This window comes from Ambystoma mexicanum, chromosome 5p (genome assembly GCF_040938575.1).
Source record: "Ambystoma mexicanum isolate Mex_15411 chromosome 5p, UKY_AmexF1_1, whole genome shotgun sequence".
Classification (NCBI taxonomy): Eukaryota; Metazoa; Chordata; class Amphibia; order Caudata; family Ambystomatidae; genus Ambystoma; species Ambystoma mexicanum.
The window spans coordinates 537409267-537424902 of NC_090930.1; positions in this window are offsets into that span (position 1 = coordinate 537409267).

The window sequence follows — 15636 nt, forward strand, 5'->3', positions numbered from 1 at the left end:
ATGCTCTCTTCTCTTGTTTGTCTCGCACATGCAGGTATTGCGCATTGCTATTGTATATGCAATAAAAAGACAAACACACGTCACTGAAACATACGTCACTGCCCAGGGGTAAATGCTACCCGCAGACGAAAACTCCCCAGAAGCACTGTCGCACCAATTTGTATATGTTGTAAAAAGACCAAAATACTTAAGACGAAGGAGAATACGTGTATATTAAAACATGTTCCTAATGATAATAGTACAATCATTTCCACATCTCCACACAACATTACCTGCCCTAAGAGATAGGACGGTAAGGAAACCGTGCGAAGAGCTTTTCATCTGGGCATTGAACAATTACTTGATACGCAGAGCTTGAATAAAAGCACTAACAATAATAACGCACATTTTTGAGAGATTTTCAGGTGGGCACCTATATCATTTAAAGTAAAGTAGCTGCAGAACAGCAGCAAAGGTAAGAGGGACATGCCAGTGGTAATAGCAACTGTAATAAAGATGTTAGGGATATTTTCACCACTGGTCTGATTACTGCCGCTGTCTGGCAGGCCTACTATGCTTTCTATGTGATGATATCTCCCTCTACTAACATTTCCCTACCAAGGCTGCAAGGAGCATGGTGTCAGGTGGTACAAGTAGCACCGGGTCAAATATAAAGAGGGATAAACGTAGTGTCTCCATTGACGTACATGGGGTGTACACTTACCTCACAGAATTGGCACACATCTCCAACAACATGTGCTACAAGCACATGTCTAAAATTGGTAAGGACACGACAAAGAACACCTGCTATGTGTGCTCGTTGATCCCATACGTCATGAGCGCCTCAAGAACGTTTGTGGCAACTGAAGTACCCGCAACAACTGCTGAATGCTTGTTATATCTACCATTGTTCCAAACATGAGGACGATTTCAAGGGAAAAGAGCAACACTAAGATGGAAATCAAGGTCAACCTACCCCTATGAAGATAACTTCATCAAAACACTACCAATGTATGACGAGTCGTGGCAGCAGACAAAAGGGCTCAAGTACATAACAGATGGACCTTACAAAGGAGAGACAGAAGAGGTTACACTGAATTACCTACCATGCCAGTGGTACGCAAAAGAAGTTGCAGGTGAACCAGGATGCTGGGAAAGGCCACTAATATTAATATATGGCAAATTATAGACGAAAGACGGATGGGTGGATGGAGTTGTAGGAAGTAAAATGTTGACTTTGGCAAAGTCACCAGTGATGACAGTGCAAGAAAAAACAACAGATGCTACAAGGAATGGACAAAGAGTGCAGCACTGGTGACATGGTTAGATAAAGAGGAGGAACCGATAACAAAACGTCCACTTACAGGTGATGTTGGAGCAAATGAAAGTTGTAAGAGAACAGTAAAGCTTCCTGAGGGGGGTGCAGGAACCGAAGTTTTGATGGAACACTATTGGGCCTGCGGAGCGAAGGCATACAACAGCTTGCCACCATTGTGGAATGGAGTGTGCACTATGGTACACATCAACGTACCATCACAAGTAGTACCGCAAAAGCACGTTAACATGGGGAACTTCCCTAAAATGGACGAAGGGAATAAAAGGAAGAAAAAGATCACTGAAGATGGTAGGAAGCACGCAACGGAATGACAATACACACTTATCTAGAGTAAAAAGACAAGATCGGCTGACACTACCTGTGGGGAAAGTCAGAAACAGCTCTGAGTGACATTCCACCAGCACACAGGCTGTTTAGCAGAGTGGCAATGTTCTTTTCCTCCATCGTACATCCAGGTGTGCAGGCATATGCAAATGCCAAGTGGCTCCAGATAACAAGATGGGAGCTAATGAGGACAATCAACTCCACAGTTAACGGATTCAACGCGATAAAGGAAGAACTAAGAGCGATTAGGATGGTGGCCCTACAGAACAGATATGTTTTGGACCTTCTGATGGCAATGGAAGGAGGTGTTTGCGAAAAAAATTGGAAGTTCGTGTTGCACGCTTATTCCTGCCAACGACGAGGACAATGGTACGTTATCTGAGGCAGTATCACAGCTGGCCAAGATGCATGCCAAGATGGAAGAAGAAGCAAAGGGAATGAAGAAGGGCGGTAGCTGGTTCTCTTACATCTGGTCCTGGATGCAATCATGGCTCTCAGATGGTCTTAAGGTTGTGGCAGGATGCATAATTTTAGGAATGGCTTTTCTGATGGGGATGAAGGTATGGAAGGAAAGATCAAAGCGTACTGCTGAAGAAATGATCGGCATGCACGTCCTAATGCCACCTGAAGACGACCAACACACAGACGTAATTATTAAAGAGCATGAACGGCTGCGCCAGCAGATAGTAGAAGCAGACTTGTACCCACCATCAATAAAGGTTGAGAACCCAAGGAACCCGAAAAGCTATGTTGGAAAATGGGTTTATTGCAAACCCGTTGGTGGATGTGTTTATATGTACTGGTCATTTGAAGATCATGTAGACCATTACGGACACTTGGCAGGAATAACGAAGGTATGGCAAGTACGAGGAGACAAGAGAGCGGATAATTTTGTGGTCGACAAGTCGACCAGAGGGGGTACTGAAGAAGGAAAATGGGATGATCCCTTCCCCCTGTTGTCATCCAGGCCATGGTCTAGGACGTCACGACCCAAGCACCCACCGTGAGAGGAATTTGACCCGGTCACTGCCGCCCCAGATGTCAAGATCCACTGTGGCCATGCCCCACACACCCAGGGAAGCTGCGCGTAAATCAAACCATGTGCTGGGACCTCAGGTGGAGCTGACACCGACCATATGTTTCAACTCGATTAGACAGCACCCACAAATACCGCCATTGTTAGAGATGCCATGACGACATAGCCAGCGGACAAGAACACACATGCCACCAAGCACATTGGTCATACACACACCAATCCACACGAAGAACATACTCAGTGCTATGAAGTAGAGGACCACTCTCACTCACACTTGCATCGTTGTTATTTTTTACATAGGCCAACTACAGCACTGCAGAAACGCAAGATGCCAGAAGAGCTTGTGTACATGCTTGCAGACGCTTCCTCGCCACTAAAACCATGAAGATGTAACCCTGTATATGGACAAATGCATATGAATCTCCGTCGCCCCTCGCGACCCCACATATTATGGACTATGTACTGCCACCCATAAATCAGGGCAAGGTAGGTCGCAAAACCAGAGTCCCCAGGACGGAGCAGCTTGGACAAAGCTGCAAGGTGCTGATCACACAGAACAAGCCCTGATGAGAGCCCACAGCCAAGGTCGCAATGTTGCAATCTAAATTCCGCGCTCCCCGCACCAAGGTTACACCTGCCACTGATAAACGCTCCTCAGAGCCGAAGTACAAATCAAATGCTCATAATTCTGCTCCAGCCACGGTCTCACAACATGTGACCAGGCCGACCTGATACGATGCCAAGCCCCAAGGACCAGAGAAGCTCTGGGGTCTCACATCTGGGACACAGACTGCAACAATGAAGTGACAAATTGGACACCAACAGATATGGGAAAGACACGCACACCAGCTAATAGTCAGACCTGTCCATTGTCCGCCACTGACACATAGCCATACTTTGTTGCCAACACCATGTACACCGCGAGCTGGGAACAGCGATGGTCCCAGGCTTGGGGGCTTGCGGGTGGACCAATCAGAATACGAGGGGCTCAACATTGACGCCACTATAGTTTAGCCAATCACTAATTGTCCCCTTGTAACAATTCTCTTGTAGCAATTACTAGGGATGGCCCAAGCATACCACCTGACCCTTTCTCCACCACTAACATTTTCCTCTATATGGGCCTATACTGACCCTACCACTTGGGGAGCCAACCCGAGATGGCGTTAGGTTTTGGGGCTTGTTCTCCCAGGTGACGCACGTAGTCGCGTTATACAGCTAGAAAAAACGGCCTGCGAGCCCACCACGAACGAGAGGTCTCCTGGATGCCTGTGATCTGAGAGCTTGTCCCTGTCTGTTTTGTGCAATAAACAGCAGTAACTCTTTGCTCTTGTGTGTGTGTGTCATATTCCTTTGGGACGCAGGAGGAGTTGGGGCCTCCCCAACCCCGGAGGTCTGCAGACGGCCCTGATGACCCCCGGGAAATTAGCACGACAAAGTCAAAGTTTCAACATATATCATACTCAAGAGGTTTGTAAAGCAATGCCATTTGGAGAAATTGCTTTCCTATACCTGGAAACATGGGGGGATCAAGACACTCTTTAAGCAATGCATGCCCAAAACCAAGCCCATTCAAAATCGAAATGTGGGGACTGCAAAGGCATCTATTACCCTTGGAACCTTAAGAGAGCATTCTCATTGGACAATCTGCAGGCTATACAAAACAGTATAGGCTGCATATTGGTTCATATAGCCTGCTGCATTACAAGGCTAAAGGTGATCAGAGTGTACTTGCAGTAATTTCCGTGTGATGGTGCAGACTGATTTATATATTTGTTAATAATGTCTACATACTTATATATGCTGCGTACCTATGAGCGATGCAGGTTATAACAGCTTTATAGGCCCCACCCTTGGATCATACCAAGTATTATGGGCCCATGGACCTCCTTAAATGTCCTTGTGCTTTCCAGGCCCACAACACCTGCATGGCCCTCAGATCATGGTGGTCCAAGAGGGAGCCAAATGGTCACCAAGAAGGAGAAGCTTGATGCATCCTGGGCTCTAAAATGAAACTCGATACAACTAAGGTACATAGGGAACTAAGCCCAACGCGCATTACACAAAACGCAGCCTGCCAAGGTCAAGTACCCCATGCTCTATGAGGAAGGAAAACTGAATGCTAGAATGACGGGGGCATTTATACTATACCCAGGACACGGGGAGGGGCTCAAGTGTTATTTTTTTTAAATGGCAAGAGTGAGTAACGGTATCCTGATTATCTGATTATTAACTTTGTTATCTGATTATTAACTCCTACATTAAGGACTGTGGCATTAAGATGGACACAAGACAGACGAAAGAGCCCCTGTGATTTAAGCATCTGTTTAGAATGCCAGGTAAATAATTGCTCCCATGGGGCACCTGTTTCACCTCCCTGCCCCAACCTGAGGAGTTGTCTAAGTTGCCTCACCTGATGAGGAGGAAACCAAAATAGGTAGCCCAGAAGCAAAGAGCGGTAAGAGCCTCCATTATGTAGACACTCTGCATTACAACACAAGTGTAAGCATGAGTGACTGGGCAGTCTATGGCAGTGGGGAGGGCTTTCTGCACCTGTCGGTGGTAGTGTTGGGACCACCTTACTTCACCGACCTCTAAATTGAGGGGCAGTAGAGAACGAGGGTCATGGCAGAGGTGGGGCATATGCATGGCCGAGCAGGTAGAGGCTCTCCCTTTAAATTGGTTAGAGGCTGTATGCTTGCCAGAAGGAGGAATTAGTATCTTTCCCACAAAGGGCCTTAATTACAAAGCATTTTTCAATGGGATTTTCACACTGAAAACGCGTTTATGAATCTGGCCTTAATTCTTTCAATAATAGCCAATGATAGTGCATTTTATCAGGATTGGCATTTGAGTACGTCTATCTCTCTCCATAATTCAAAGCCCAACTTCCTGCAAAAAAAAGTAGCGACTACGATGCAACACCGACCCTCTGTATTACAAGTTGCTTTCAACTTGCCAGAAGGCCACAATGCAAGTAGGCATGTTGGTAAAAAGCAGACATTCCTGGAGCAGGGCTTCCAAAAACATTATTGAATTTCATTATCAATAATGATCCCTGTTTTAAAAGAAGTTGAGAGAGACATGCATAACTACAGCCATGCGCTATTTAGGAAATGAATCCGTCACAACTATTTCAAAAAGCCCAATGAAACACCCTGCATCCAGAAGCTGTTCATTGCAAGCCGCTCCCAATACAGGCAGCGTTAGTGCAGAAATGGCCGTGCCGGCTGATGGCATTAGCTCTCACCTACACTGTTTGGTTTAACACATTCCGGTGGGAGTATTTGTTCAGAAGACATTTGTTTCATCAAACTTTCCATTCGTCATTTAGTGATTTCTCTTTGTTTTTAGTGTTCATTATGCAGACAGCTTCCAGTTCACAGGCTATAAGTGACAAGTGTAATCACAATTCAGTCATACTCCTCTGCGAAGGATTCCCCGATGGCTCTGAACAAGTCTTCTCTACCTTTAGAGATGTCTCCATGGCTATTGTTTAAAGAGCCAGCAGTTCATAATCCCATTGTCAATGTTTAAACACCCACGCCAGCACCCATTCCCCCAGCCGATCACTTCCAAGCACATAGAATGTTTCTCTTGTCCAACATAGAGCTCCTGAAAAGCTGAGCTTTGCGTGTTCCTCTGTCATCTCCAAGAACGAAGATACAGGCCGTCATTAGAACGTGCAGTTGCAGCAGTCGATTGTTCATTTCGGAAAGTCCCTTCTAAAAATCATAAGTCATTGGGTAGAATCAGATCAAAGGACTTAGGGCCTTATTACACGGATGGCGGTAAGGGTTTACCAGTACCGGTATTTTACCGGTACCGGTAAATCCTTACCGCCTTACTACGAGGTCCCTTTGCGGGTTGGGGAATTTAACGCCTGCTTTTTGCAGGCGTTAAAAACCAACCCGCAAAGGGACCAAGGAGCTAATTACGGTACCGCAATTTGCGGTACCGTAATTAGCACCTTCCCCATTCCCATAGAGCGCTATGGAGCAAAAATGGGAATCGGGAAGGGCAATGGTGGAAGGGGGAATTACCGCCCCGCCAACCTTGGAATAGGGTGGTAATTCCCCTTTCCACCAAGGCGGTGCCGGTATTTTACCGGCATGAACCATGGCGCTAATAGCGCCATGGTTCACCGCCATCCGTTTAATGAGGCCCTTATTGTCCTTTTGACCATGCTGCAGTTACAACAGGTGTCACCATTGATCCACTTATTCGTGTACATCCGCTATAAGTGACCAGTAGACAAGGTTCGCGAATTTGATTTGATAGGCGCTCATGCTTCAGTCATGTATTGCCAGCAGAATGTTGTTGCAGCACCTCGACCATCATCAATCAGATCACTGATGTAACAGATACCATCAGTTATCAGTTAGCCCAGAATGCACTCTTGCCCCTGATCTCGAATCTGGGGCTGTACTAGATTGACGATTTATTTATTTTATTTATTTATTGGTCATTTGTTAGGCGCTTATACAATTAATAACAGGGAGGGGACATGGGAAGGTGGGTAATGAATTACAACAAAGAAAATAATTGAATTAATAGTACAAACAAATAATGAGAATAAAAGGAGGGGAGATGAACCTACTATACCTTGTGAGTGTTCAGAACGTGCGAGTGCAGAGGGGAGGGGTTAAGGGATAGGTGCTGTGGTGCTCATGGAGAAGTGCTCAGGGTGAAGTGCTAAGAAGAGAAGAACGTAAGTGCAACCTCCCGTGGGGAGGGTGAGCCTAAGTGAGTGCAGTAAAAAGACAGCAGCGGGGAAGGGAGATGTGGGGGGTTTGGGCCCCGAGGATACATAAGAGCCCTGCACATCAGTCATGCTACTATATGATTAGCAGGAAAGAGAGGAGGAGAAGGAAGAGGTAAAGAGAAAGGTCTTGAGACTTTTATAGAGTTTAAGGAGGTCCTGCTCAATATTCAGAGGACGAGGGCGGATATTCCAGAGGAGGGAGCATGCCAAGGAAAGTAACGACCACAAGTTCACTGTTTAGCAAACCGCTTCACAAGCAGGGTGTTTGTGCCAGAGGAGCAAAGGAGTCTAGAAAGGGAGAATTTGATCAGGACGCGTTCCCAGCCCCAGGTAGCCTTGTGGGTGATACAGAGGGATTTGGATGTAATCCGTGCTGAACCCGGGAGCCAGTGAAGGCTTTGTAGGGCAGGAGCGATCCGGTCACTGGGCTTGAGGCCAAGGATAAATCTTGCTACCCTCTTCTGGGTTAGCTGGAGGGGTCTCAGGGTGGACGAAGGAAGATTAAGCAGGAGGTTGTTGCAATATTCTAGCCTGGAGAGAACCAGAGCACGGGTAACATTAAGTCTGTGGCGGAACGTGAGGAAGGGTAGAGTTCCTTTGAGAATTAAGAGCTGAAAGTGGGACTTCTTGACAATGTCCAGAATATGATGGATAAAAGAAAGGGAGGAGCCAAAGAGGACTCCAAGATTCCTGGCTTCAGAGGAGGAGTAAGAGGGAGCCCATGGAGGGAGGCCAGAGTGAAGGGAAGAAGTAGGATGCACGGGACCCATTAGGGAGAATCTCTGTTTTGCTTGCATTGAGACAGATGTCATTAGCAGTGCACCAGGCCTGGATGGCAGAGAGGCAGTCAGGGATGAGAGAGGGTGCAAGGGAATCAGTAGGAAGTTTGAAGAAGAGTTGTTTGTTGTTAGCGTTGCACTGTAAGTTTAGGGGAGAAGGAGGAAATGAGGCATGCCAGCAGAGAACGGTAGGTGTTAAAAAACCAGGGGGGAAAAATGGAGCCCTGGGGGACACCACAGGTGGAGGAGGAAGTAGGGGAGGAGAAAGGGCCAAGAATGGTTTTGGAGGAATGCTCAGAAAGGAGGTAAGCCAGTCCAGTGCCCGCTCCGAGATACCAATGGTATCATGGAGCCTTTTTATGAGGATGGAATTGTTCAATGTCTCAAATGCAGAAGAGAGATCAAGAAGGATGAGGACAGCAGGGGAGTTGGAATCAAGGGATGCAAGCAGTTCTTCACGGGTGTTCAGAAGCGCAGTTTCCATGCCTTTGGATGCTCAGAATCCAGACTAGTGGTCATGTAGACTGCCAAAATGTTTAGTGTGAAAGTTGAGTTGGGGAGGGCCAACTTCTCAAGCAGTTTCATCAGAAAGGGGGTAATGGAAATGGTGCAGTAGTTGGATGGGGAGGAAGTGTCTGAAGACGTTTTTTAAGGAGGGTGTACACAAGGAAGTGCTTGAGTGAGGATGGAAAAGAACCAGTAGCAAATGAGTGGTTGCAGAGATCAACAAGAGCAGGGGCAAGAGAGGAGATGTTGTCCTGGATGGTTCTGAAGGAGCATGGGGCAACCTGTTTGGAAGAGACCTTCATGGAGTTAACAACTCTGGTGACATCTTCAGGTGGGACAAGAGCGAAGGAGGCGGAGGAAGGAGGAGGGTGAGTGGTAGGGTGAGCAGAGGGGGGAGGGTTGGGTTGGAGGAGTTCATGACAAGGCTGTTCAGTATTTCTGGGTTTTGGAAGTGAGAGGTGAGTGCATTGCAAAGGGCTTGGGAAGGAGTAGGGGCAGAAGATGCTCCGGAAAGGTAAGCAAGTTCCCTGCAGATTTTGAAGAGTTCAGTCGTGTTGTTGGACGCATTGGACACTGGTGCATGCATGTTGGCTCTTTTTTTGGGACAGACAGAGATTCTGTAGTGTCTCTGGATCAGGCGGCAGGCCAGTTTGTCAGAGGGTGAGCCTGAAGTGTGCAGAAGACCTGCACTTAACGTTTTTGCTGTGTAAGTTCGGAGTCATACCAGGTGATACGCTTGGAAGCAGGTTTCAAGGCGGATCCTCGTGACTGGAGCAAGAATGTCAAGGGGTGTTGGTAATGGACAGTTAGAGGTTACTAAGGACAGAATCAGCGGAAGAGTCTGTGTTGGGTGGGCAAGGGGGAATGAAGGTGGAAGAGAAGGCAGCAACCAACACTGTTTCATGGAAGACGTAAGATTCTGCACCCAGGGTGTGTGACTAGGAAAATCATATCTCCCTCAGAAATTCTGCAACTTTAGATATCAGCACTCTGACTTCCAAATGAGTAATTTATGACGATTCAGTCTGCACCCATTCTTAAGCATCCGTTCAAGTCAAGTTCTAAATGTGTTGCGACGTAAACACCAGGTGGTAGTTTTGAAAGTTAGGCACCTTCATGCCCCCAATGTATGTCAGGCATTGCAGTTTCCACAGTATCTGTGGTTTTCTGTCCCGTAGGAACCTCTGTATCACACTGTCCAGATCTATGACACTATTGGCCTTCCGCCAGAGAGAAGGCTTCAGGAGCAACCACCTCTCCAGGTCCGACCTGATCTTGTTTGGCATTACTGAAGTTGAGTTGCATCATCCCAATCACTTAAATGAAATCCAAGCCCCCAGATACTTCAGCTTTACAGGGCACCACATGAACTCCCACCGTTCAAACATGTATTTCGCACAAGAGAGTGACAAAAGCATTATCTCAGACCTGTGCTGATGTGTTAACAATATTTTATGTTTGGTTTATATACTGATGTATGCGGCATTCTTGTTTTCACGTGACATGCTAATGTTAGTTGTTTTGTGTGAACTGTTCTATGAAAAAGTTAGTGGCAGTGTATGTTGTTGTGTGCTAATTATTTTAGTAATCGTGGGTGTGTTAAAATTATTCATCACAAGGGTTGAATTCGGGTGCAGTTTCTGATGTGATTTAGTCTAAGCTGTGTATGTCTTGGGGTCATGTTCTATAAGATGGTTATTATTTTAATTTGTTTTAATGGTTCATTTCCCATAGTTTTAGAATTTAATGTATGTTTGCTATGTATAATATTTTCTTGTTGGTGTGCCTAGTAAAGATACTTCTTATCTATAGTAGCCTTACATTTATTTTTATTTTGGTTCCTCTGATTTTCTCCTTTTGAATGAAGGAGTGTAAAAATTGGGTGTGAATTATACAGGGAAATGTGCTTGGAGTTCCAAGGTTATGAATACTAGCTTGACATTTTCATGACTTTCTTCCATAATGTTTTGTTCTTATCAGTGGACTATTTTTGGACCTCCGAATATCGACTTTCGTGACTCATGAATATTATTTGTACATACGATTTTTTAATGAATTCAACTATATGCGTTTTATGCAAAATACTGTGAACGGGGTTTGTGGTGATGTGTTGATAAAATATTGGTTAGAGTTTTAAGCTTTTATTGGTCATCTGAATTCTGTTGCAAGGATAAGGTGATCATTTACATAGGTTTGGTATAAGAAAATTAGAGTTACTTTGAGTTCATGGATGAAATCATGATCTGTGTGTAGCAAGATTATTGATTGAATAGATGGGACATTTTGGAACAGATATACCATAATGTATGCATTAACCTTTGCATGCTTATTTTATTTTGGGTGCAGCATTTTGTGGGGAAAATTATTGTTACTTTTCAAATAAGAATACTTTGAATCAAGCTTTCTTTGATAACTAGAAAGTGGCATTGTCATTGCGAAGGGTGATTTATTTTCAGGAAGGCTAGAAATAAAAAATACAATAAATTGAAAATAGTTTTACTGTTGACATCCTTATCATGTCGATTGTTGAAAAATGACACAGGAAGAATGTGTTGTGTTTTTCATGTGTACAGTTAATTTGTTTAAAGTTTTCTTGTTTTTTTTATTGCTGTGGGCGTATTTTTTTTCCGTTTGTCGTTGTCGTTCTTAATCACAGCAATGCTATTAAGGCACCTTAGGTAATAGACACCTACTCCTTTATCTTTTTTTCTATTTCAAAGTGTGCCTATCGTAGGATGGATGGCTCACCAAGAAAATATTTGTCTGTGTGTCTATGTATGTGCATGGGAATGTGTGCTGTAGTTTTCTCCTACTGTGGATGCATGAGCTGGTTAAGTGTGTGGGGCTGTTAGTTGACATAGCGCCCTGTTACATGCATTGTTGGTTGGACGCAGCCTCATTACAAGTTTGGCATTAATTAGGTAGTAAATCTGAATTACAGGCAAAGTCAATTGCTGTTACCCCCACTTGGACCCGTAGAGTTAGCATGGAATTACAAGTGGTGGTAATTCCCCATTTCTGGAGTCTATATGATTCCATGGGGATTTTGGGCAGATTTACCACCAGCACAACTACCACGTGGTAAATCTATTGATTATTGGAGGTAAAGTGGGGGATTTACCTCCAGCAAGATTCCTTCACTTTTCATCTGAAAATCAGCATATTTAACATGCAGAAATAACACTGGCAGTAAATCCAACAAAGTTATAATTTGGTGGTGCAGGAAAAGTGGCAGTAATGGAATTGCTGTCACTTTTCTAACCCACTGCCAACCTTGTAATGAGGCCCACACAGAACAATACAACATTCTGGAATGTTGCTGCACATCTGCAGCACAAAACCAAAACAAACACACACACACACACAAGAAAGTAAACGCTGAACACAAATTGTTTAAAAAAGGCATGAGACAGGACAGAAGGCTGTGACAAATGGCCAGTGCGGCATGGTTATTTACTACTAAAGAGATTATAGGCCTCAGCCTTGGCCTTGTCCACTGGCCATGTTTTTGTATTCTAAATGGTGCAAAGTGGGGTAAGATATAGCATGAGAAACCCCTTGAAATTCAATGAATAAAATTTAGTTAAGAGATAGCTAAGGTGAAACAATTTATCACCAAAAAAAACAAGAAATCGGGTTGGTGTTGTAAGTGACAACAAACTTAACTCAGATCTATCGCTTTGCTTAAGCCATCATCAATGACATCAGAATTTCAATCATGGATGATAAATGAATAGACTTTGAGTTAAGGTTTCCGTCACTTCCAAAGCCTACTGAACTTGGCGGGTTTTGTCCAATACATTGAGCCTCATTACAACCCTGGCAGTAGCCATGCCTGTAAAACAGGCACGGCTGCTGCCGGAGTTGCATTTTTTCTGGCCCTTGGCAATGGGGATGTAGAGGGCCATTCCAACCTTGGTGGACCCTGAATATTCCCATTGCCAGGGACCGGAATCCATTACTCCCCATTCTCATTTGAGCCCCGTAGGGCTCAATGGGAATGAGGAGGTTGGATGCACCGGCACCATTTATAACGGTGCCGGTGCATCCGACATGCTGCGCTCGCGGGTGCCTTTCTATCCGCCAGGTCTGCCCTGGCTTGCAGAAAGGCACCCGCGAGTACAACTCGTAGTTTGCCAGTTGGGGAACTACGGTACCGGCATGCTTACCGGTACCGTAGGCCCCAGACTGGTAAACTTATAATGAGGCCCATTGTCTCACATTTGGGGCCTCATTATAAGCTTGCTTGTCCGGTAACAACAGTACAAACTACGAGGTCTGCTCACGGGTGCCTTTCCATCCGCCAGGTCTGACCTGGCAGGCATACCGGCACCCGCGAGAAGACCATGTCGGATGCACCGGCATCATTCAAGAATGGTGGCAGTGCATCCGGCCTCCCCATTCCCATTGAGTTCAATGGGACTCATATGAGAATGGGGAGCAATATCTTCTGGCGCACGGGAATGGGCAATTACTGGGTCCACCGGGACCGCAAAGTCTCAGTAATTGCCCCGTCCCGGGTGCCAGGAAAAAAAATATTCCTGTGACAGCCTTTTCGGTTTTACTGGCATGGCTACCGCTGGTCTCATAATCAGGCCCATTATAAGCTTGCGGGTCCGGTAACAACGGTACTGGTAAGCTTGCTGGTACTATTGTTACCGGACCAGCAAACTACATGGTCTGCTGGCGGGTGCCTTTTTCACCCAGCAGGACTGACATGGTGCATCCGGCCTCCCCATTCCCATTGAGTCCAATGGGACTCATATGGGAATGAGGAGCAATATTTGTCGGCGCCTGGGAATGGGCAATTACCGGGTCTGCCGGGACCATAATGAGGCGCATTGAGTCTTTTAACTTAAGTTTTTCATTGAATATATATCATTGTGTATATATATATATACATACATAAAATATATCATGGCCTGCGCTTGCAGCCATGTAGTTATGGTTAAGTTGCTAAACCCATAGGAAGAGCACTTTTTCGGTGGCTTATAACTTCGCTCCCCCTGGACACATCCTCACCAAACTTTGCAAAAAAAAGTATATGGCCCACTCTGATGTTTTTTCCAAAGTTTGGTGAGGTTTGGTCAAGGGGGGGGGCAAAGTTATAAGGTGGGGCCCAAAATGTCTTTTTTTCCCATAGACATAATGGGAAAAAACTTTGCTCACGCCTACAGCCCAAAGCGCTGGACGGATTTCCACCAAATTTGGTGCAGTGGCGGCAGCTTAGTCCCGAAAGCGTGTTTTAGTTAATTTGGTGTAAATCCATTCAGTAGTTTTTTTTTAAAAACAACAAAATGTAAGGCAGAAAAATTAGTGATATCTATGTCCACTCCGCAGACTTACTTCCCTGTTCATCCTCGGACTGGCCTCTGATTGGCTGTTCTGTCCGCGGACTGGCCTCTGATTGCCCAGAAAATGTGCGGACTTTTGCGTGGTTCGCGGACATCGGGACTCGCTCTCTGATTGGCTGGTGGGAAAATGTGAAAAGCGTTGGTTTTCCTAAAATGCCCGCCATCTTGAATTCCCAAACTTTTTTGGGGTCCACAGGCAGCATGGTGAAAACATTTAAAAAAAGCAGCATTTCACTTGTCAAATTCAACAAACAATTTCTGGGGATGTGGGGGGATGAGGATCGGATTGGATATGGCCATAAGAAGTGAATAAATGGGTTGTTTCACCCCCCCAAAAGTCAGCGAACACTCCAGATGTCCTGGGGCAGTCCTTTGGTGTTCGCGGACACTGGATAATGAGTACAAAAAGGTGTAGGAGGTATGCAAGGGAAATTATGAAGTTGAAAGTTCCTAGATCATTAGAAAATGCAGTTCTGAACTGTCCGTGAAGGACGGATCTTATTGTGAAGTGTGGACAGGTTCTCGGATGCGTAATCATGCCACGCGCCAGCGTATGGTCATGTGGCACTGTCCAGAAGTCTGCAATGAAGTCAGATGTCCGTAGATGTCTACGGATGCAAAACTAGTTGAAATAGTTGCAAAAAGTGTATACAAGTGTTAAAAATGATTCTAGAAGGTGGGAAATGGCAGAGTTTTAAGGTGACATTTTGTAAATTGGCCACAAATATTGGTATATTTGGTAAGTATGGTATTAGTAAGTTGTAGGAAAATAGCATGTACTGGTAAAAACCCATGAAATTCACTGAAAAAACGTTGTTAAAGGGATGTTATGGTTAAGTTGCACTAATTAAAACCTATGAAATTCAATGAAAAAACTTTGTTAAGGGGACAATATGGTTAAGTTGCACTAATTAAAACCTATGAAATTCACTGAAAAACTTTTGTTAAAGGGAAGTTATGGTTAAGTTGGGCTAATAAAAACCTATGAAATGCAATGAAAAAACTTTGTTAAAGGGAAGTTATGGTTAAGTTGCACTAATAAAAACCTATGAAAATCAGTAAAAAAAATGTGTTAAAAGGACGTTATGGTTACAAGTAAAATTGAAAAATCCCTGAAATTCCCCAGTTATGGTAAGCTAAGCAACCCTAACTCGTGCCACCACCGTGCACTGCTAAGACTAACACCCAGGACATCAAAGATGACATCACAAATATCATGTGCAAGTATCCGTAGGACTCCATTAATGGCCGCATGTCCGCATCTTCAAATGCACTTTTAAGTAGTTGTGGAAGCACATGTGTTTCCATTCCACACCTGGACCCAGGCATAGGTCATCCACTGTATGCTGGTAACACCGCCCCTGTCGCCAGCCCTACGGATTCATGCTGGAGGCTACTGCATTTAAAGTACTGCTGCCGACTTTGTGGGTAGCTCTGCAAACCTACCAATGTGTGGCTAAAGTACTCCTAACTGTATAACGGCCACTGGTAAACTTGGAACAGCAACCTGCATTACTTTCATTTATCTGCTGCTTGCCTTTCCATGACCCGTGAAA